The sequence below is a fragment of the Lissotriton helveticus genome, chromosome 12, assembly GCF_964261635.1.
Source record: "Lissotriton helveticus chromosome 12, aLisHel1.1, whole genome shotgun sequence".
NCBI classification, from domain to species: Eukaryota; Metazoa; Chordata; class Amphibia; order Caudata; family Salamandridae; genus Lissotriton; species Lissotriton helveticus.
Window position 1 is genome coordinate 492101772 of NC_136073.1, and position 24214 is coordinate 492125985.

Below are 24214 nucleotides of genomic sequence, written 5' to 3' on the forward strand. Positions count from 1 at the left end.
TATTTGCCACTCTACTGACTACTTATCCCACAATGCAATGTGTCCAATCTTCTTCCACCACACGGCCCGAATCTTGTTTAACACGCTGTTAAACACGCTGCTTTAAAGAATAGATAAAATGCAGAAATGCAGACTGATGTGAATTATACGTAATACACTGCTATTTTCAACACTATGTATACATTTGTTATAAACGCATTATGTACAAGTCTATGGGTTTGAAATAAAGTCAAAGATTGACGAACAAGTTCTTTCTGGTGCTGAGATGTACATCTCACGTGCATGTTCAAGTCTGTTGTTTTCTGTATTTCCAATTGCTTTACTAGGTGCAACAAGTAGTAAGGGCCGAGTCCAAACATAGTTTCCATCAAAAGAGTTATTGTGCACACCTTTGGTTGTTTTTTTCTCGAGATTCATAGTATATTTCCAACTGTTGAGGGTGCAGCCAGAGTATAATATTAAACAAAATCAAAGGGGAGGGCGGGGTACTCTTAATGTTCAAGGGTTTCAGTGGGTGGGAACAACAGGAACAGCATCAGAATTGGATTCGGGCCGTGTAGTAGAGAACATCCAAGATTAAAAACACAATAAAACAATTAAATAGCGTGATCAAAAGTCATGGTATGAGGAACAAGTTACAGATGGGTTACACAATAAAAAACAGTTATAGTGACATGATCGAAAATTCGTAGTATTAAGAGCAGAGTACAGGTGGGCTTCATGGGTTACACCATGATTTGCGAGCCCCTGTAGTTATTCTCATGAAGTTACCAACACGCATAATCAATTCCTCATTTTCCAATTTGAGTACACTGCTAACTGCATCAGCTAATTGAATAGGTAACATTTTTTTAAAGAATGGGAATAACAGCCATTGTGCATATTTAGTGTAGTACTGGCAGAAAAATAAAAAGTGTAAAAGTGTCCGTCCACTCTGACCATCACATGGGCATGACAGGGAATCAAATTTAGCATTATACCCAAGGGGAAAACAGAGCAGATATTGTACAGTCCCAGCCCTTAAGCGAAAAAAGAAGTCCTCTCTCCCAATGTGATATCGGTAGTGTGGTATAGCTGGGCAAGCAATGCTCAGTTTGCTCGATGGGTATGAAGTTAACAACAGTTTGTTTCTTTAATTCCCTCTCAGAACTTTCCGCGCTATAAAGTGCATATAGTGCTGCCCTGAGAACTTTTTTATCTACAGTCTCAGCTGTATTTGGGTTTAAAAAACAACCCTTCAAAGTTAACACTTTTCAGGCTCTTGTTAAGCCCAGCAAGCCATGGGATATCCATACGTTTCTCACAGATGATGCAATCATCTAGTATCTCCCTACTGAGAGATGCTGCAGGGTTTTCCATTATGGCTAGCAAAAACAATGTGGGCGGGCCCTTATAAAATCTGCAATGTAACTTAATTTGAGTTTGTTATGGCATATATACTGAGGAGTGGAAATTGGTGCACCCAGAAGCTTCCTACAGAATCTGTTTTCCTGTAATTGGACACTGGGGCTTTTAGCAATACCCCAAACCTCTGTGCCATAGGTTGCTATAGGTATGCACTGTAATTTAAAAGTCTTTAAAATCGCTAAAATTGTCCCGGATTTTTTTGGGCGTGAAAGACTGAGGAAAGAGTTGTTGGCCTTTGGGAACTTGTTCTTGCAAAACACCACATGTTCAGATCAGGTGCAGTTTGCAGCAAAGACCATTCCCAGGTATGAGAAAGTAGTAGTGCAAGTTAATATTTGGTCTCTAACAGAAATAGAGCTGAAGGGGTATTTCCTTGGCTCGCAGGACATTATAAATGATTTACTAAAATGAATGCATAAATGTAGGCCAGTCATTAAATCCGTAAATCCCTGTACTAAAGTGTGTAGTGCATTGGGTGTGCGTCCAATTAAAACCGCATCATCTGCATATAAAAGCACCGGAAGAGTTTTACCTTTAATTCTGGGTACGTCGTCGCTGAGTGTAATCAATGATTTATGCATATTGTTAATATAAATGATAAAAAGAAGAGGGGCTAAAATGCACCCTTGCCTGACCCCTCTACCTACGTTGATATCATAAGACACCTCAACATCGCCACCAATCCTGACCCGTGCCTTCAAGTCCGTATGTAAGTAGGCCAAGAAATGAACGAGGGCCTCGTCCAAGCCATATGCTAGAAGAATGGACCATAAACAGGACCTATTGACAAAATCAAATGCAGAGGTCAGGTCCATAAAAGCTAAATAAAGTGGCGAGTGCTGTGCTGTAGTATATTTCCCGATAATCAAGTTAAGATTTAAACACTGCTCATTCATGCCTACTTTGCTCCTAAAACCTAGTTGACATTGCTCTAAAATATGATTATCCTCAGCCCAAGTTAACATTTTGTTATATAAAATGCTACACAAAATGTGGAGTGTGTTATCTATAAAAGAGAGATCGGCCTATAACAGCTTGGTTGTGAACGATCTCCATTTTTAAAAATTGGGACGGTTATACTAGTGGACCATGACTTTGGCAATGGAGCATTGGTTAAGTTATTAAAAACGTTTACAATAATGGGGCCCAAAAGTCAGGTTTATGTTTAATGAGGTTGATGGGTAACCCATCGGGACAGGTGGTTTATTGCCCACGCTCTGACATATAGCCTCCTCAACCTCTGATATCAATATTGGGACACTAAATGGAGCCCTTTTCTTAAAAGGGTCGAGTTCCAGTGCGGGAGCTAAATAGATTGTGGAGAAGTGACTTTCCCAGGATGCACTTTTAATGTTGCAGCTTATGGGAGTTAACGGCTGCCGCATTATTCTTAAATTTGTAACAGCAGTCCAAAATGTGTTCCCGTGTTTTTAAGCTAGCAGCATTGACAAGCACATCCCAGTGCTCATTTAGTAATTCTAACTTCTTTTTAGCAATGACAGACTTGTACGTCTACCTTGACAACTTAACCAAATAATTACTCCTTGGGCTCTGTGACAGGGCCTTGCGTAACTGCCTATTAGCCTCTGAGCACTCATGGTTGAACCATCTAGGTTTGCATTGCACTATAGTGGTAGGTTTGGACAGCAAGGATTTAATAGCTCACAAAGTTTGGTGATGGCATTAATTACCTCTGGATGTGGGTCCTGATCCAACAGACATGAATTAATAAGGCTCAAGTTTTCCCTTACCATTGTACTGAATAAGTTGGTGTTATTAACATCCTGCCACACCAATCTTAAATTATCCGTAGAAGGTGATACATTCCTGGCTCCACATTCAATGTTAGGTGTTGGGCCAGGGGATAATCTTAGCACTATTTGGATTGGATTGTGGTCCCCAAAAGTTGTGGGAAAGATTCTGATTGCAACAGGCTGACCTCTAAGACAGGGGAAATAAAAACATAATCACTTGTGGATGAACATCTCCTCCCTCTAAATGTTGGGTCCGGGTGAACATTATTAACATCTTTTGTTATGGCAGCAATCTCCATGACATTAGTTATAGTTATTTAAATGGTCTACTAATTCCTTGCCCCTATGGCAGTTATATCCACTACTACATGGCTGTTTACGTGGCCAGAGTTGGTGTAATTTGGTGTTAAAGTCGCCTCCTAGGCAAATTCCAGTTGACTTAAAACAGACTTTGGATTTTTGAATAGAAGCAATAAAATTAAATAAATTCATAAAATTCCCACTTAGTATAGAATGGAAATGAATATTATAAGCATTAATTACGAAAAAAGAACCCCCCTGTTAAACAATAAGGCTTGATAGTTGTTGATGGTATGGCATATGGTTTTATTATTGCTGCCAGCGGCGATGTTAATCCAAATCGATAGTACCCCAAAGGGTCGAACATGCTTAGGGGTTGTTGCTCAGATATTAAGACATTCAAACCTATCATTAAATAAATCTTGAGTATCCGAGTTTCTTGGAATAGGAGAATATCCTGCTATCTTATGAGTATTAACCAGCTGGGTTGGTGCAGCTTAGAGTGAAGCCAAGAACCTTCCAACTTAGAATACAGAGGTCTGGGCTGGCTAAGACCTTTAATGGTGTATGTGAGTATGTAAGCTCAGCTGCTAGAGGGAGAGATGATGGTCATGCATCGAGGCCAGGGGGTTTCATGGATAACGATAATCAATCCTAGGTATCCAACCCGGACAGGGCCAAGAACTTATTAGAAGAGGTGAGTGGGGGGATCCCATTAAAGTGGGGCCCATGATTTGGCTTGTACGAATAACCTAATGGTAGTAGACATATGTTGGTGCTATTAAATGTTGTAGACCCACATGCTCTTAATAGATGTCTCACCAAGGATGGTCTGAGAAAGTTAATTACAATACAGTCCCCTTCAATGTTCTTTGTAGATGCACCAACCCACCCAACTCTGCGTACCGTAATAATGATATTCATATCTGATGGGTGAAACCTCTTTGTAGATGCACCAACCCACACAACTCTGCGTACCGTAATAATGATATTCATATCGGATGGGTGGAACCTCCTATTCCTCGATAGCCAGTCCACGCTGTTGTTGCATAATTAGTCCCATGACGCATTCTGATATCTCTTTAGGGTTGGTACACCTGCTTACATCACATAAGGGCAGGAAGCGGGTGGCAAGCTCAGGACATCTCAAATTCGGGAGACTACTGCTAAAAAAGGCTTGAGCATTGGTGCTCAATTTGATAGGCAATGGGTTACGGTCTGGTCCATTGGGTCTATTGGGTTTGTTAGCACTGCCATAGATGGAATTGGGCTGTGAGGTAGTAACCAGGTCAACAGTAGATGAGGTACCATGCTTGTTAAAAAGCGGTGAGAACATACTCTGGTTTGTTCACGTAAAATGCACAAGTGACTTACAGGGGCGGGGTCTCTAACAATAGGGGGTTGGGTATCATTGATTGAAATGCTCGTTGTGGCAAGAAACCCTCCCCCTTCATCTACTACAATTTTTGCATTCCCTACTGGTTGACCGGATCCCCCTAAAAGTAAGGCCAAATTCTCTAAGCAGACCTGTAATGGGGCAAATTTTATATCGAAAAGTTCAATAATTTGTTTGGTCACCATCGCAGCAGCAATATTGGCGATAGCATCCCCAAGGATCTCAAGATCCAATGTCGCCTCAGTCTGTGTACCGATTGAGCAACTCAGATTCATATTAAGTGCTGTTGCAGGGGTATCGGAGATTTCAGAAGTGTTGTTACCTGGGGATGGCTGTATCCAAGCACAAAGGCAGGTTTGAGAGGGACCTGTATGGCTTCCCACTCTTCCTCTTTTATTTAACAGCTGTATCTCCCGCAGGTGTAACAATATCTATATCAGACTGTTTCTCTGCTATCTCGAGCCCACTTATGCTTCCGCTTGCAATTGGAGATTTATAAGTGCCAGATCCCTGAGGCTGTGATGGGGCAAGTCTTGTGCATGGTTAATTGATGAACCTCTAAATTCTGAAATATCCGCTTGCCCCTCAGTGCCTAGTGACATGCGCCGTTCCGTGAGTTCAATTTCACCAGAGACAATGTTAACCACCCTCTTCAGCATGCTGTAATGCTGTCAGTTATTGGGCATGCAGTCGGTAACATGGTACTCTCTCATTATGGCGATTTAAAATGTAATTGCAATAATGTCAATTACTGAGCTTGCCTGTGGACTTTTAAGGGGGTGCATAAATCAGCACTCACCCCATGTTCTCACTAATTCCCAGATGCCACTTGAAACTTTACAGGGCGGTGGCCCACTGCCTCCTCGGGGTTTTGACAGGTGCAGACAGGCCCACCTGTGTGTGTCACAGGCTGCGGGAGCCTGGGCAGCCTAAAGTGCACCGCCTGGCACTGCCCCCAATGACGTGAGCGGTTCCTACCACTATGCGATGTGGGTGATGGAGTTCAGCCACGGTCCCCCAACAAATGAGCAAAAGGCTCCTACGCTGCGGGAGCCTAGGACGGCTTAAGTGCAATACCTGGCGCTGCCACCGATGGGGTGAGCGGCTCCTGCCGCTATGCAATGTGGGCGATGAAGTCCAGCCACGGTCCCCAACAGAGCAAAAGGCTCCCACGCTGCGGAAGCCTGAGCTGACTTAAGTGTGCCACCTGGCTCTGCCCCTGATGATGTGAGCAGCTCCTGCCGCTATGCGATGGAGTTTAGCCGTGGTCCCCCAACAAATGAGCAAAAGGCAAGTACGAGTGTTAGACCGAAAAGTTACCAAATTTCCTGGGTAGGTCGAGAGTGTTGTGTTCTGGGATGTATAACCACTTGTACCTCTGTGAGTGTGTAGGAGTGGAAGTGAGGCACTATAGATAATCGGTTCCGGGCCCATGGGAAATAGATGGAAGAATGAGCTAGTTCGTGGCTACTAAGGTTATATGGTCCCAACCATAGATTTGTGACTCTGCAGAATCCCTGAAACATGGCACTACCCACGTTTGGTCTGGTTTGTATTTGTGGGAACCCTGAGGAGCACTTGTGCCTGTCCACAATACCGTCACACCATTTTCCGGAGACATCTGTGGTGTGGGGACTTGGCCTCCTCAGTTTGTAGGGCTTTCCTATTGCTGTACGTTTTTCATCCTTGAATTTTAAGAGGTTTATACCCACCTTTGTGCTACCGCTGGCATTCCTCTCTGTTCAATTATGGCTAATCCTGTTGCGATTCCAGCTCATTGCCACGTGGCACATACTCAACCATTGTTACAGCATGGGGTCCCCAATGTGGGATCTCCTGTTGTCTTCGTGGTTGAGGCAGACCCTGCATTACACTTCGAGGTTTTTATTCCTGGATTACATTCCCCGCTGTTGATGCAAATGATAATACTTTTCATACTTATACCGTGGCCAATGTTCCAGTGGCTAATCACCCTTATGAGGTCATTGAGCTTCCTCTTATGGTCTGGGAGCAACAAATTTGGTTCAATGGCACCTTTTCATATCCAACTTTTACTGTTCGAATGGGCCCCTTAAGTATTGATGGGGCCACCTGGCCAGTGTTGGCAGGTTTAACTCCGTACTCACATTATGCCAATGCCACTGTGGTGGAGGTACATTTGTTGTATGCTCAAGTAGTCCTTCTTTAACACCTTCATTGCTACAGCAAGTCTCCCCTGGTGCTGGTGTCCCTTGAATCCCATTGTTCATAACGAGCTCAGCTCATCATGAGCACACGAGCAGTGTACTACATGACGAGCTGAGCTCGTCGTGAGCATGGAAGGGGTTATAGACGCTTGATTCCATTTGTAGCCCATGCTTTTCTGGCTTCTGCACCTGGGCCTGTACCTCCTGTGCAGGCTCCGCAAGGTGGGAGGCTTGTTATTATCCCTGTTATTGCCAACTTTGTTATGAGTAAATGTCCCATTAACCATGAAGACTTTCCATTTTGGATTGCTCAAATAATTGATCCGCTTGATGCTGTTTATTCCCTTATGGGCCCTCTGGAAAAGAATATGATCCTTTTCAAGTGTTTCCCTAGTTCTCTGCTTCCCCCTTTGCCCAACTGCAACACCCGGGGGATGGGGTTTGCTACAGTGTATACACTTTGTTATGGCACCCCCAAGAAAAGCCTTCTTCCAAACGTTCTCAAACATGTACAGAACGAACGTGGGGCAGGTCCTGCCCTAAATTTGGGGATGAAGCTACTAGGTAATTTTCTGGTAGTCTCCAAAATTATTATTTCTAATGTTAAAGGTGAGGCAGCACCCTTAACTCTATGTCAGCAACCACTGTAGACCGCATGCGTTATTTGTCTGTTATTATCTCTGATGTTTATACATTCTTGGGTAGTAATACCTTGGGTTCCAGACCCTCTGCGCAATCTTTGGACAAACCTCCTCCTGAAAAGAATGGTCGTACATTGTTTCCTAAGAAGACTTGGGATACATCTAATCAACAACAACTAAAGCCTAGGCCTTGTGGCAGGTCTCTGCCACCAGAAGCTTCTGAGCTGCTGTATGATGTGCCCAATCACACTAAAATTAAGACTCCAGAGCCTTTTCATGCTCTTTATCCTCATGCTCCTCGTTCCTTTCAAGACTTGCCCGCTCAACAGTATTACAGAGTCGGGCAACAAGATCACGGACAAGGCGAGCCTGTGCAGCCCAAAAGACATACACAAAGCTCTTTAATGGAAAAATTCAAGAGGGTGGAACACTTCCTTACAGAGACCCCTTTCAAAAGAAGATGGTTACTGTTTTAACAGCAAAATATGCCCCAGACAGTAAGAGCCCTTCTCCTGGATGGAAGTTTGAAGGTGGCTCTCCTCGATAGGCAGTGGAAGTCACCGAAGTGCACCAGACACTTTTCCAGTTTCTGGAGGTGAGAGCAACTGACACCTTTGCTACAGTTGACACTGCGGACAGCCATGTTGCACACCAAGATTGACTTAATCATTTAGACATTCAGATTAAAGGTGACATTAAGCGCACCATTAATGCTATGTTTTGGGATAATTTGACTTCCTCTTATGACATTTTACTGGTGGAGGTTAATTTACCTCCTTTATTTCTTCTGAAATGTCCTCATGGAGAAGATATCCCTTCTTTTTTGCATCTCATCTCTGAGGAGACGAAGTATGCTTATGATTCTGAGGGGGCCCTTGCTTTGGCCCCTGCCTTACACCACATCCAGGTTGGTTGGGATAAGGATTCTCCGCTAGATGCTATTCCAATATGTTCCACCCATCAGCCTCAATAACCAATTAAACGTGAAGCTGTAGCATCTGGTAAAGACATCCTATCTGAGCTGGAGTATCACTGTGCAATTGAGCACTGTGCCTCTCCAATGAATAATCCTATTTTTTCAGTTTTTAAACTAGACAGTTCTTATCGCATAATCTTAGATTACAGATATTTGAACAGTCATACGTGCACCTTTACTATGCAAAACACACATATTATTGCCTTCATTAATAATATCATCTGTAAACATTTTAAAACTACACATGATATTTCTTATGGTTTATTTCAGTAACAACTTGGCTACTGAGAGCCACGATTAGTCAGCGTTTATCGCCCTTGGTTCCCAGAGGCGATATCCCTGTTGACCCATGAGATACAAGAATAGCCCCGGGGTCATTGAGGCACATATTGTGTCCCTTTTACATGACATTGATCATGACACTTTGTCCTATGTAGATGACATATCTTACTAACATATATCTTACTAATGATGTACTAAATCCTCATTTGGCGAGAGTAGGTCGCGTTATTACGTGTTTCGCTGCACTTGCAAAATCTCACATTGCTTTCCTTGCTATGCTTTTTCTTGGTTATGAGTTAACCAATGAGGGTAGGGGTTTGTCTCTCCATTTTTGGGAGAAATGTGCACAATTGCAACCTACTTCTACCCTCAAGAAATTGCAGTCTCTGCTGTTTTTTTTTTATTTTGGCAGAACTTACATTTCTGATTTTGCTCAGCAAATTAAACCTCTTAATTCTTTCATACACCCCTCTTCTTCCTGGCTTCCAGAACATACTTCTGTCTCAAGCAATTTGCATTTGAATCTATTATCAATGCAGTTCTTATAGACCCGGCATATTAACACAAATGTGGTCATCTTTACTTTCCCGGGTGCAATTGGTTTCACTTATGTAACATTTAATGAGGGAGACCCAGTCCCCATTGCTTATAAACCGCATCTGTACACTCCTGCTGAAATGCGTTTTTCTACTGAGAAAGTTTTGACTACAGTGCAGAAGGCCAACCTAAAGAATGGCCTCTCGCTCAAGGTAAATGTATCTTTATCATTTCGCCTGTGCCTGCCTTAGAGGCGCTCACAAAAGCTAGGGTTCCCAACTCTTAAGCTCTTCACCCTCATTGGATTCAATGGGATACGTCTTTAACCACATCGATGCTCCGGTGTTAATGACGAGGTCAGCTCGTCATGAGCCGTGGAACGCTCGCATGTGGGGATAATTCCCCTGCTGTGCTGAGCGTTCCATGGGAACGAGTCTGCTCATGACGAGCTCAGCTCGTCATGAGCACACGAGCGCAGTTCCTCATGATGATGTGAGCTCGACATGAGCATGGGGGCGCTGCGTGCGCCCCCCGCCCCCAGCACAGCAGGGGAATTACCCCCGCACAGAAGGGGTTAACATCTGTTGATGTTTCCCTTGTTTCTGACCCTTCATTACAAACACACAAGCTTCAATATGAGCATGTTGATCCTCTGCCTTTCTCGACTCTTCCTCTTGATCAGTAGAAATGTATCATTTACACTGATAGTTTGGCACAATTAGCCGTTGGTTCTAAGCAGGCTTATTCTGTGGCTTATGCTATTGTAGAGGGTACCATGGTCAATGACGTTTACCACTCCACTTTGATTCATACCCAGTCCCTTGGAGACTGTACTGCACAGTTGGGCAAGTTGAGAGCTTTGCTTTTGGCTCTCGAGCATTCTGGTCCTGAATCACTCACCCTTGCTGTGTGTGAATCTTTTTATTGTGTACAATAATTTAATGAAAATTAGCATTTTTGAAAATAAAATTACTTTCGGGATTGTAAAGGTAGCACAATAAAGCATGAAATGCATCGGGTTCAGGTGGCTGATCTTAAAGATCACCTGCTGCTTACATATGTTGTAAATACATTTGACCATCAAAGTGCAGGAGTGCATGCCATTGGTAATTCAATGGCTAATGAAGCAGCCAAATCTGCAGTTGCCACAATTAAAATAGCTGAATTTACACATTCTATGACTAAAATTGATGACAACATTCTAGCTGCCATCGCCGCGTCTCAGGATGGTACTTCCTTTCCTCAAGGATTTCCTTCTAAATATACTTATCAAGTAACAGCTGACAAAGTTCCCTTTGTAACCATTCCTGGGATTGTGATTGTCTGATACCCAACCTCGAATGGAGACACTCTTTAATAGTGACCACACATAAAGGTATTGCCTCTGCACATGCCGGAGTAGCTGCCACTGTTTCACTCTTGCAACAACTTTATTGATGGTGGGGTTTGTACCAGCAAACTCACAGGTATGTCCTTTGTTGTGATGTTTGTCAATAAAATTAAGGGTTCTACTGTGTCATGTCCACCTTAGACACCACTTTATATTTCTAATCAGCAATTTGGGTGAATTTATCTTGATCATTGCTGTCCCCTTGTTTCAGATAAGGCATTCAAATATATTTTGGTTGCAGTGGATTCTTGCTCTACATTTCTCTTGGTCTGACCACAGCACTCGGCTGACACTCGGACAGTTATTAAACATTTGCAGGTCTTTGTCAGGACTTATGCCTGTTGTGCTTTCCATTCAGACGAGGGTCTGGATTTTGCCTCTAAGGTGTACAGTGATTCAATGACGTCCAAGGAAATGCAGGTGCATTTCTCGTCTCTATATAGGCCAGAGGGCAATTCTGTTGTGGAGTGGATGAACCGTGACTTAAAGAAGTCTTTAACAGCGAGGGTATTGGTTATGGGACGTGGCTGGTTAACTCATCTCTATGGGGTTCAACGAGTGCTTAATAACCTCCCTAAAAGATCTCTGGATGGGCGGACCCCTTATGAAATGCTCTTAGGCATCAAGATGTATTTTCCAGACCTTCATGGTCTACACGCAGTGGCAGCAGCCACAACTTTGACATAGATAACCACTGTGCTGTCTTACCGGATCTACAAAAATGCTGTGATGCTCTGCCTAACAGTCATTTGCCTGCGAATCTCTCATCAGATGCAGCTGTTCAGATTCCTGTTTCTGGCTGGCGTCCTAAAGTTGGTGATCTGGTTCGTGAAAAGGTGTCTATCAAGAAAGAATTCTGTCCCTCCTACCGTGCTTCTGTTCCAGTGCTTGGTCTTCAGGGTACCTGAAGTGTGATTTTACCTCCACTTCCCTGACACAAAGAGAATCGCTTTGTTTCCATTGAACATGTCAAGTTACACCATCTAGCCAATCCTTCTTCTGTTTTATATCCACCACCAGCGCATATTTTTGGTTTCATCTCCTGTTTAAAGCGCACTTATCTGGGTCTGTCATGGATGTAAATCTAGATACTTTTTTCAATGATGTTTTTGTTCATGTGGATTGGATTAGTGACTGTTTTCTTCCTTTAAATCAATGGCCATTATCTTCCAGATCATTCTGCTGCTGAACTGGTCAACAGGATGCTGGCCCCACTTTCTTCCTCACATAAAATGAAAAGAAACGAGTCCCTTGTTAACATTTCAGCGTTGTCTGTCAAAGATGGAATTGTATGGGATAAAGTACCATTCAATATATTTGGTTCTACGGAGACGCTGCAGATACCATATGTGCTCTGAGTCTCCATGGGTGATGTAATAATACCTGGGTTGGCTACAATTAAAGAATCAAATACTCGAATTAGTCCATTACTTGTCGCATTTGATGACTGACAATCTTACACTAATTATACTGAAGACCAATTAAATAGTATGATGCAAACCGGTACACTTAATTCCTCAGTTATGGCTCGGTCGGTGGTTAGTATGGCCAGTGAACACTAATGTTGGTCATGCTTGTTTTCTAAATTCCACATCTGGGTTCACAACACAGACCTGATCCCCGATATTCACAATTCATGCACCATAACACTTTTACTACGTACTCCATGGGTAAATGATGCCAACAATGGTTAGAACATTCCACATTGTCTGCAATGAAACAACATCTTTCTCACCTATCCGAAGAGACAAACTTGTCTGACTTCCTTTTGGGTCCAAAATCCCCCTGTTCTAAATGATTTGTTTATGCTGCTTATAATGAAGTTTACAAATTATCACAAATGGAAGTTGCAGTCGTTTACTCCAAATTGATCAAGTTAATTTAGATAAAGTGCTTGCTGTAGTAGACAACAATATTAATACTTTGTTATCTCGTGTTTAAAGTTTAGATAATATTATATTGTTTGTTATTGATTTTGCACAAAATGATATGTCTACAATGTATCATGGTCAGACTCAGCTCAGATCAATCATGCAATTTAGTTGAACACCCCAAACACTGAAAAACGGGTGAGTTCCTTGGCATTAGCTCAATTCTACTGCTTTGTTCTCACCATTTAATTTAACAAATAAATAGCAATCAATGGCTATGAAGTATGTTAATTACACTATATTACACACAGAGAAACTTGAACAACTCTCCTTTACTATTGCGGAAACACCATCAGCAATCTAGTTGCTACATGGGGGTATTTTGTTGCCCACTTCAACCTTTCAGTTCACTGCCTGCATAAAACATTTCCAAGTAGGTAAATACAAACCCCTTGGAAGCAGCTACATATATGAGTTGGGGTCCCTGCCATTTATGTATCGATTGTCAATGGTCCGAGACAGAAGAGGTTTTTCTTACAGGGGAGGAATGCGACTCCACTGCCGGTCATTCCCTTGTTTCTCACCACATGAAAATTCATGGTGCCTGTAATGTGCCTGCCCCAAATTTGGCTTGTTATTTAAAAAGGAACTCCTGTTCCCGTAATTATTCCCACTATCACATTACTTTTGAATGGGCGTTATCTTGTCCTAATCAGGACTGTTGCGTTCTGCAGGCAGGAATCCTGTATGTGGTGTTTGTTTCCCAGTTAGTCACATGCTGCAATAACATCTTTTTTCCTCCCTCCGCAAGGGAGCATAGATAGTTGAATACAGCCTTCCATGCTGAGTTTCAATTATTCTTTCACTATGCCTACTTTACCTATTTTTCCAATGTTTTAATTTGGCTTTTCTCCTGATTTCTGTCATCACTTTGGTGCTACCATCCTGACTAAGGATGAGGGTGTCATATGTGCTGTGTAGGCCCATTGTCATCTTCCCTATGTTAGCCTGAGCATGTTACAGGCTGCATTCAGCTTTGCACACATTACTACACAAATGTATTTTGCGTTGTGCCACTCTGTACTTTCACACAGAACCTGCCTTTGTTTTTGCGTTTGATGGATCCTGATATGCCAAATGAAGATGATTGTGGTAAAAGGGGAAGGAGATGTCATTGATAACTTCTTCTCATGAGCCTAAGTATATTTATATAGGTTATCTTTCTCAACATCACACCAACTATTGATGTGATGATGTGAGAAGTATGTGGGGGTCATTTGTTAGGAAGTAAAGTTCAGGGACATTCAGGCTTAAGGTTTATGTTGATCTACGTTTGAACACATTGACTATTATGTTCTGTGTGATTGGTAATCTTTGTGTTTTTATATGTTTACAGTTCCTTTACCATGTCATCTTCATTTGGACATTTCAGAGTTGTGGCATGTGCAGGTATATGGTGCTGTTTCCGATTTCAAAGGGAGTCTCCATTGATCCTGGGACAGACAGACACAGTCTTTGGGCGTACAAATTGTGTACCAAGGCAACTTGCACGGTGATTGAATGGAAGATTTGAAGATTACTTTGGACTTGTTCTCTATCATGTATTGGCACTAAAGTAATATGTGTGTCATCATTTGCTTAAAGCACCTGTGGTAGTGGACCCAAATCATGCTAATCTCCCTTTACATTGGAAAAATTCTCTTTGTGTCTAAAGTGTATGTAGGTGTTGATGAGTCTCATTGTTGTAGGAAATGCTTCTTGTGGCACACCGCTGAAAGTTTGTTGTACCATTCCACCAGATATTGGAACAGTAGTTTGGAATGATCCTATGTCTACAAAATGTAGTACTGCCATGTTTGTTTTCTTTTGGTGTTATTGATGTGGAATTTCTTACATGAGCTAGCAGATCTTGCTCCAGCTGATAATCTGACTCAATGATAATTTGCCTATTCTATCATAGTGTTTTGGACATATCCCCTTCTTCCATGTTGGCAAAGTATTGAACTGGAAATGTGCAAACTGGCACTAAGTAAGTGTAATATATGGATTGGTCTGTTAATGCAAATGTTGACAGACAAATATTGGTCAAATTGTATAAACAGAGTAGTAGATGATTGAATGGTATGATAGTTTTGGAAGTCATGTTTGGGAACTGGAGATAAACATTACCTACTTGCAAATTATCTATGTTTACACTATCTTTTGATTGTTCTCATTGTAAAGCTATGATGGAAGAAAACAAATGCATTGATACTGTTGAGATATACAACACCAGTCTATGAGTTTATGAGTATTTAACTTGTAAATTAATTGTACTGAACATGATAAGATTAAAGAGAGTGGAAATAAACAATCAAATCAGAAAGTTAAAAAGTCAGTCATGGTGAATGAAACCATAGTTGGAGAGCCAAACCTTTTGAAGTCCAATGTCCAACATACTATTGACTTCAGAAAGGCAAATGTGCCCGGAAATAGTCCACAGAGTGAATGTACGGCATACACTGGAGGAATTTAGGGTACTATTGGAAAATTTGTAAAGGAAAGCGCCCTCTTGTTGACATAAGTGAAAATCATTGGAATTCTAATGGTACTAGAAGGGGAAGGTTAAAGTCATAAAGCTATGGTAATAAAAAAAACTTCCCAAACGAAATTACCAGTTTTAAGGATTTTCTTCCATACCTTGCAAAAGTTTATTATGCTTCTTATTACCACAGTTTTTGCAATGCTTACCCATGGTTTCCTGCACCCTGCAAGAGGCAATACTTTATCTAAAAGAAGCCTAAACAAATTCAACAATTGAAAACGAATTGGACTGATATGGAATGTGGATAAACAGAGGTTAACCCATGTCCTGCTTGTGTTAAATAAGCTCTGCTATACTACCCGTCATCTGGATTGTATATATATATATATATATATATATATATATATATATATATATATATATATATATATATCAGCGCAAACTCCAAAAACAGCCACTACTGGTTCTCGTGAGAATCAGAACCCTCCAGGCAATAAGGAGACGGACCACGAACTGGATACACAGCTGTTTAATGTGCAGGGGGTTGAAAATAGCGAGGGCAAGACGCGTTTCGGGCTGCCAAAGCCCTTGTTCACATGCATAGATTCAACGTCTTTTTTTCTTTTTTATAATGCAGTGCTAGCCCGCCATTTCTCTTTCAGGTCACATGGTCATAGACATAAACAAAATAGTTTGTATATACTTAATTTACGATATACTGGCATAATCACAATATAAAAATAATAAATTATTTTTAACATTGATTAATTAGATCCATATATTTCTGAATATAAAAATAACATCGATTAATTTTAATTTTCCTGGATAAATCCATAAAACACTGGCTGTCATGCAAGATCACGCAATGAATATCAAGGCATTGTAACCATATATAGTGTCCATTCCTTAATGATTTGGGATAAATCCCTGTGCAGATTTTAACTAATGCCTATACAAGCAATAATAATTACACAATAAGGCTGGAAACTGTGGGATAAATCCCCGTGCAAATCTTAGCAAAAGGCCTGTGCAAATATAGCAAATGTGCAAAATTACGCAATTTATATGGAACATATAAAGCAATGCCAGTTTCTTCTATTTGAAACCATTATCAGAGTTTGTAAAGAATATTGCGACCTTTGAATGATAGATAAACGGGACAAGTGGTGAAAGTGCACAATCTAATATAATATAACATTGAATCACAGTCTGCAATAAATAAAGTGCATGAATGCAAAAAATGGAGGAAAATTAAACCAGAAACAAAAAAGGAGGGATGCAAAGTACTAAGAGTGGATGATGATAAAAAGCCTGTGTATATGGTGCCTGTATGTATATCAGGACATAAGGGGATTTTAAATATATCTCCGTTTTCTTAGTCCTAGTAAAAACCATACAAAAAAGCATATTAATACCAGTATAAATGTATCATCATATTAAAAGAGATATAGAAAAGGACACCACATGTATAAACAAGTGTTAAAACCAGTTCTCACATCTATGGTACATAAATAAATACCTAAAACACAGTGAAAAAATATATATATTTATATACATATATATATATATGCACACCAGGATTCCTTCCGTGGAAAGAAATCAAGGAGTCGCTTTCAAACCACACAATTCCACAGGAGGGTGATTAAGGTTCTTTATTTGTATCCATAAGGTGCCAAAACCAAAACATAATTGCTTAATACAAATCATTTAAGGTCCCCTCTTTAAAAATAATAATAAAGTTCATCATGAATATTGTATACTGTCATTCAAAGAGAGAAAAAACTTTGAGATGTAGAGAATCGCGTCAAATCCTAAATTTCAGGACGATGACCCCAAGAGGGCTCAACCAGAGTGAAGAACTACATGTACACTTGTGACGCTGAAGAATATAACAGTGGGACAGTTTGGGTTATCAAATATATGGTTTGAATGACAGTATACAATATTCATGATGAACTTTATTATTATTTTTAAAGAGGGGACCTTAAATGATTTGTATTAAGCAATTATGTGCGTTCAACATCCAATGAGAGATGGTTTTGGCCATATGCATAAATGAAAGTAAGGCAGTGTGTAACAAATGAAGGGTTAATAGCACAACATACATGTACAAACGCCCACTAGAGGGCGGATAAAATAATGATGTAAATAGCGCGAAGTCTGCACAATATAAGGTACAAGCAGTATTAAGTTAACTGGTTTGACAAATACAGCGCGAAGTTTGCACAATATAAGGTACAAGCAGTATCAAGTTAACTGGTTTGACAAATAGAGTGCTTTAAAGCCCACTGGGGGGCACAACAAAGTATTGTTGAAGAAATGATCGAATATATGTATATTAACAACAAAAGGATATACACTTACAAAATGTGATCGATAATGTATGGTAAATATGCAAGGTCGGTAACTCACATTGAATGCATACAAAATTATTTATGTAATACATAACGTGATTTTGTAGTTTTTGAAACAGCTAAAAACTACAGGCCCCAGGTCACTTCCGCTTGTGATACAGGAAGTGAGGTGTTGTAAAAGAATCTGTTTGGCGTTTTACCCTGTAGAAATAGGAGGGGTCAGAACGAATCTAATGTTTAACCGTGAGCAAGCTGCGTGTGGGAGCAGCGAAACACGTCGGTTTTGTGACTGATTAGCTGATATTATGAAAATAAACTAAAAATTGGAAAACTTTGAAAACCTTGTGAGTGCGGACTCGATCCCTCGTTGCGAGGGGGTGTGCAACATACATATATATATATATATATATATATATATATATATATATATATATATATATATATATATATATATATATATACACAAATCCAACAACGACTCCAGCAGTCTTCAACTGTTCGCCGAACATGGATGCAGACCCAAAGTAGGTGCTTCAAAATCTTTTTCTTCCTGTTTAGTCAAGACGCCTTTCGCAGCAACAGCCGCTTGTTCACTCGACATAAAAATCTAACATTTGGGTGCTTTTAAAGTGCTAGTGCATAATTTCAAAAGTGACCACGTGACCGGCAAGACAATAGAACTGGAAAACATCCTCGCCCTGCATACAATGCTTATTCATAAAAACATTATATATATATATTGTTTTTAAATTATTATTAAATACATAGGAATAAGACACATCTAAAAACCCAAAAAGAAGATAGAAGCATAAAGAGGTATTGACATAAAACCAATATTGCATGATGTTACCTTTGGGCGGTAATACGGTGTTGTTGTTATTATTGCTGTTATGACTTGCCACTTGGAAAATAAAGAGTGCAAAATAGTGCAATAAGTGCAAAGTGCAGAATAAATCATTTCATTTTCATGGAAACTCCCAACTGCTAACCACCTGACTGTCGTGGTTTATCAGCAGCACAAGATGTGATGTACGCCAATAACCTTTCTCTGCAGCAGCCAGCAGGAACGATGCCGTGAAGAATGGCCTCCCTCCCCAGAATACTACTTCTACAACAATGTAAAAGATCACACCGTGGGAAAAGGAGCAACCGGGGGAGAAGGGAAGGGGACAAAATAATAAAGGACCACTGTTCCTGCACAGGTCTGGTCTAGCTCGTCTGCCTTCTTCTGAGAATACTGTGTCTAAATAGAAAAGAAGAGGAGACTAAGGGAAATAGAAAGCATGCATGCAGGTCAATACTCAAAGATTATAATGTTACACTCACTAGGAATTTCTGAGCCAGATTCGTGATAATAGAAACAAAATGCACCATCAAATTCCTCTGTGGTATAGGCAACAAGCAAATAAACAGTAAGCAAAAGTATATTAATCCATGATCTACTCGAGCATCATTGAGGGCAAAATAGAATGACCAGGATTATTTTTGGCTTCGCAAAGTACCAATCACACGGAAGGCACCAAGTCGAACAAAAATGCAAAATAGTGCAAGCAGCCCTTAGCTTACCAATGCCACGCTAAGAACTTCTGTGGTATCAGCATAGATGGCAGTTTTAGGCAAAATATGGGAAGGTATACGGAGATGTCACAAACTCTCCCTACCATCCCGCTCGGAGATGTGTTGTCTATACTGACTCCCTTTTGTTTTTGCAAACCAATAATCGCGACACACACTCAAATAAACATAATTGTCATGAGACTGTATCGTAGCTGTAAAGTACATTGTACAAATGAATATACTTAGCATTATTGCTATATTGTGGTATCAATACAGATAATTGGTAATCACAGTCAAATACATCGTGAATATAACTTAAATAGGTGTAAGGGACCTCTTCTTTGTCCTACGAAAATACCACCTGGAATAATTGAAACTCTTGGTTGCTAAAAGGCTAAAGCTATCTCATTTTGTCTTGATAAAGTCTGATGGTAATGTACTAAGATGCCATGATGGTATATCTCCAAGTATAAGAACAAATTGTACTTGGATCCAACAGATGTTTTTATTTATAGATTTGATGAGGGACAGTATCCAAAGGGTTTGTTAAAGATATATGGTCGTAAATATACCTGTACCCGTATAATAATATCAAGGTAGATGATAACGTAAGTAGACCATATAAATGGTATAAATCATGTGCATACGCGCAAAAGGTCACCTAATTTGTACTGTGCAAATGAGCTAGGGGGCAATCATAAACAATATATCTGAGTGCCTACCTAATATCCTACATTCAAAATTCATATCCCAATTGTATATTAAAACTCTATAAATATATATATATATATATATATATATATATAAAATTAATACAACTGAATCATGCAATAAATAATCATATAAATATGTATAAAAAGGTATAAAGTAATCATGATAAAATATTATACATATTGACTGCTAAAAGTGTACAAAATGGAGACTCTCCTAAGGATGTTCTCAAGTGCTATCACTGAGTAAATTTGTATGAGAAACAGCTGAATAGGTGTTTTCCGCAAAAATACCTGAATATGTGTAATAAGGGCGGTGATCTATTAGGCAATATGATCCAACCATACCTAGATAAACAAATTGATGCATCTAACAAAATATATAAATATCAATCCAAATGAAAAACCAGACCTTTCGAAGACATTGTCATCAAATAAATAGCTAAAAAAGGATTCATAAAATCGTGCATATAATTATAGACATGTATACAAATCTTCAGTAACATTCAATCCATTTGGCTGTTTGGTTTCCAGTTGTAAAATGTACCTCATCTCTGACCTCCTAAGTTTGCCTTCTCTATCTCCGCCTCTCCTACTGGGGGGGTATCGCATCAATCAGATAGTAGCTCAGGCTTTTGTTGTTCGATTGATGTATGTCCTTAAAATGCCTAGGTACCGGGTAAGAATTGTCTTCATTAGCAGTAGCACGGAGATGTTGGAGGATTCTTTTGTGGGCCTGGAGTTTAGTACTCCCTATGTATCTAAGGCCGCATGGACACGTAAGAACATAAATTGCATATTCAGTCTTACATGTCAACAGTTTGGTGATTTTACGGGTACTGTGACTAAATGGAGTACTGTAAGATGTACTGTTGAATCCATGGATGCAGGCTTTGCATGATTTATATCTAATGAACCCTTTATGAGTTTGTAACCATGTGGTATTTTCAATAATTTCTGGACTAGTGGTGACAAGACAGTCTTTCATAGAGGGAGCTTTGCTGTATGTAATAGAGACCATCTGTGGAAGTAGGAGCCCTATTACAGGGTCATTCAAGACTAGTGGCAAACTGGTCTGCACTATTTTGTTGATCTCTTTGTGTTGCCTACTATATCCCATTATCAGGCGGATTACATTACTGTTGTTAGAGTCAGGGTTTGAGTTTCGACTGGTAGTGTTATTGGTAGGCTTTTTGTCCCTGAGTAAACCATTTCTATTGAGCAAGGTGGTCTTAATGATTGCTTGCTTCAATATTTTGGGTGAATAGCCTATTTCCAAGAATCTCTGCCTGCTAAGTTCTTGGGCCAATCTCAAATCCTCCTCTGTGCTGCATATTCATTTAAGCCTTAGCATTTCCCCATAAGGGATGCTATTGACTAGGTGACATGGATGTGCACTTGAGGAGTGCAAAATGGAATTGCCCGCTGTCTCTTTGCGATATAGTCGGGTTTCCAATTTGTTGTTTTTCACAAATACTTGTGTATCCAAAGAATTCACACTAGTGTCACTAATGGTGGCTGTGAAATGCATGTTTAGAGTATTCAGATTAATGTTTGCAACAAACTGTTCAGCCTGTTCTTTGGTCCCCTCCCACACTACGAATATATCATCTATATAGCGGAGCCAGACTTTGATGTTGTGTTCAATGATGTTAGTGTACTCCGCTTTGAGGACCAGCTCCTCCCACCAGCCCATGTGGAAGCAGGCGTAGCTGGGGGAGAAGCTGGCCCCCATCGCAACTCCTTGTATCTGTTGGAAATGGAGGTTGTTAAACATGAATATGTTATTGTGCAAACAGAAGTCAATCATTGAGATCAACATCTTGTTGTGTGAACGATGAAGTGTAGGTCTCTTGGACAGGTAGAATTGTATGGCATTAATGTCATGCTCGTGTAGGATACTCGTGTACAACGAAGTCATATCAAGTGCAATAAGCAGATATTCAGATCCCCAGGTGACATCTTTGATTTTGTTGATAAAATCGCTAGTATCCCGCACATAAGAGGGTAATGCTTTACAAAATCCTGCAAGAAAAAATCTACATAGATAGAAGTGTTCTCCAATAGTCCTTCCCTGGCAGTTATGATCGGACGGCCAGGTGGCTTCTTGGCATTCCTGTGGATTTTAGGGATAAATTACATAGATGGTCTCGTTGTTTTTTTTTTTCAGGAATTTAAATTCCTTCTCACAAATGAGATGACTTTTGTACCACACAGTTTGTTGTAATACGTCTGGTATGTAGATTTCAAGTTGGCTGCATTGGTGCGTGCATAGCATTCCCTATTGTTCAGTTGGCCGAAGGCTTCCGCCTTATAGTATATATATATATATATATATATATATATATATATATATATATATCACAACCACGAATTCTGAAGAAGACAAAAAAGCCGCTACTCCAGTCACTTGTGAATTTAGACAAAGTTAATTTATTCTTCAATCCATTTCGGCATTTGTCACAGAAAAACCAACGCGTTTCGGTAGCTCCTTCTACCTTGTTCACGGTTGCTAAACCTCTGTTTACTGATTGTTTTTTAAAAAAGGAGATCCCACCCACAGGCGACACGTGATTACCCTAGTTCCTGTTGCAGTATTAGGAATTCTGGGATGTGTAGTTCATGTCATACAACTTCCCTTCATAACTATTTACATTTAAATCATAAATAGTTGTATTTGATTTTCACAATCATTTTATGTCCATTGAATTATGTTGAGCGATTACAGTGTACTTTCTGTTTTTATCGTTCACAAAAAGAATCAGATTGACATTTTGTTAGGGATGTATGTTGGCAATCATCTTGTTGTTAACCAGTTCCTTCCTGCCCTCTAGTGGGCCTTCGTGGTAATTTTTGTCCTTTCATTAGTCAATCAATCAATCAATCAATCAATCAATCAAAGCATTTATATAGCGCACTACTCACCTAGGGGGGTCTCAAGGCGCTAGGGGGGGGGTCCGCTCCTGCTCGAACAGCCAGGTCTTGAGCTGCTTCCTGAAGGCGAGGTGGTCCTGGGTCAGGCGGAGGTGGGTTGGGAGGGAGTTCCAGGTCTTGGCGGCGAGGTACGAGAAGGACCTTCCCCCTGTGGTGGCTCTTCGGATGCGGGGGACGGTGGCGAGGGCGTGGCCGGTCGATCGAAGCTGGCGTTTGGGAGCGTAGAAGTTGAGGCGGTTGTTGAGGTATCCTGGGCCTTCGTTGTGTAGGGCTTTGTGTGCGTGGGTGAGGAGGCGGAAGGTGATTCTCTTGTTGACCGGGAGCCAGTGCAGGTCTCTCAGATGTCTGGAGATGTGGTTGCGACGGGGGATGTCCAGGATGAGTCGGGCTGAGGCGTTCTGGATCTGCTGGAGTCTCTTCTGGAGTTTGGCGGTGGTTCCGGCGTAGAGGGCGTTGCCGTAGTCCAGATGGCTGGTGACGAGGGCCTGGGTGACCGTCTTCCTTGTCTCTGTGGGGATCCACCGGAAGATCTTACGTAGCATGCGCAGGATGTTGAAGCACGACGATGAGACGGCGTTGACTTGTCCGGTCATGGAGAGAGAGGAGTCCAGGATGAAGCCCAGGTTGCGTGCGTGGTCTGTTGCTTTGGGTGCGTTGCCTAGGGCGGAGGGCCACCAGGAGTCGTCCCAAGCGGAGGGTGAAGATCCCAGGATGAGGACTTCCGTCTTGTCCGAGTTCAGTTTCAGGCGGCTGTTCTTCATCCATTCGGCTACCTCTTTCATCCCTTCGTGAAGGTTGGCTCTGGCGGTGGCGGGGTCGTTGGTGAGGGAGAGGATCAGCTGGGTGTCGTCAGCGTAGGAGATGATGTTGAGGTTGTGCTGGCGTGCGATGGCTGCGAGGGGGCTCATGTAGATGTTGAAGAGGGTTGGGCTGAGCGAGGAGCCTTGAGAGACGCCGCAGATGACTTCGGTGGCTTCTGATCTGAACGGGGGGAGGCGGACTCTCTGTGTCCTTCCGGCGAGGAAGGAGATGATCCATTCCAGTGCCTTCTCCTGGATTCCGAAGTTTCTGAGGCGCTGCACTAGGGTGCGGTGGCAGACAGTGTCGAACGCCGCGGAGAGGTCTAGGAGGATGAGGGCCGCTGTTTCTCCGTTGTCGAGCAGGGCTCGGATGTCATCGGTCACTGCGATCAGGGCGGTCTCGGTGCTGTGGTTGGCCCGGAAGCCAGACTGCGAGGGGTCGAGGGATCCGTTTGTCTCGAGGAAGGTGGCCAGCTGCTTGTTGACGGTCTTCTCGATGACTTTTGCTGGAAACGGGAGCAGCGAGATGGGGCGGTAATTCTTGAGGTCGGTGGGGTCGGCTGATGGCTTCTTTAGTAGAGCACTGAGTTCGGCG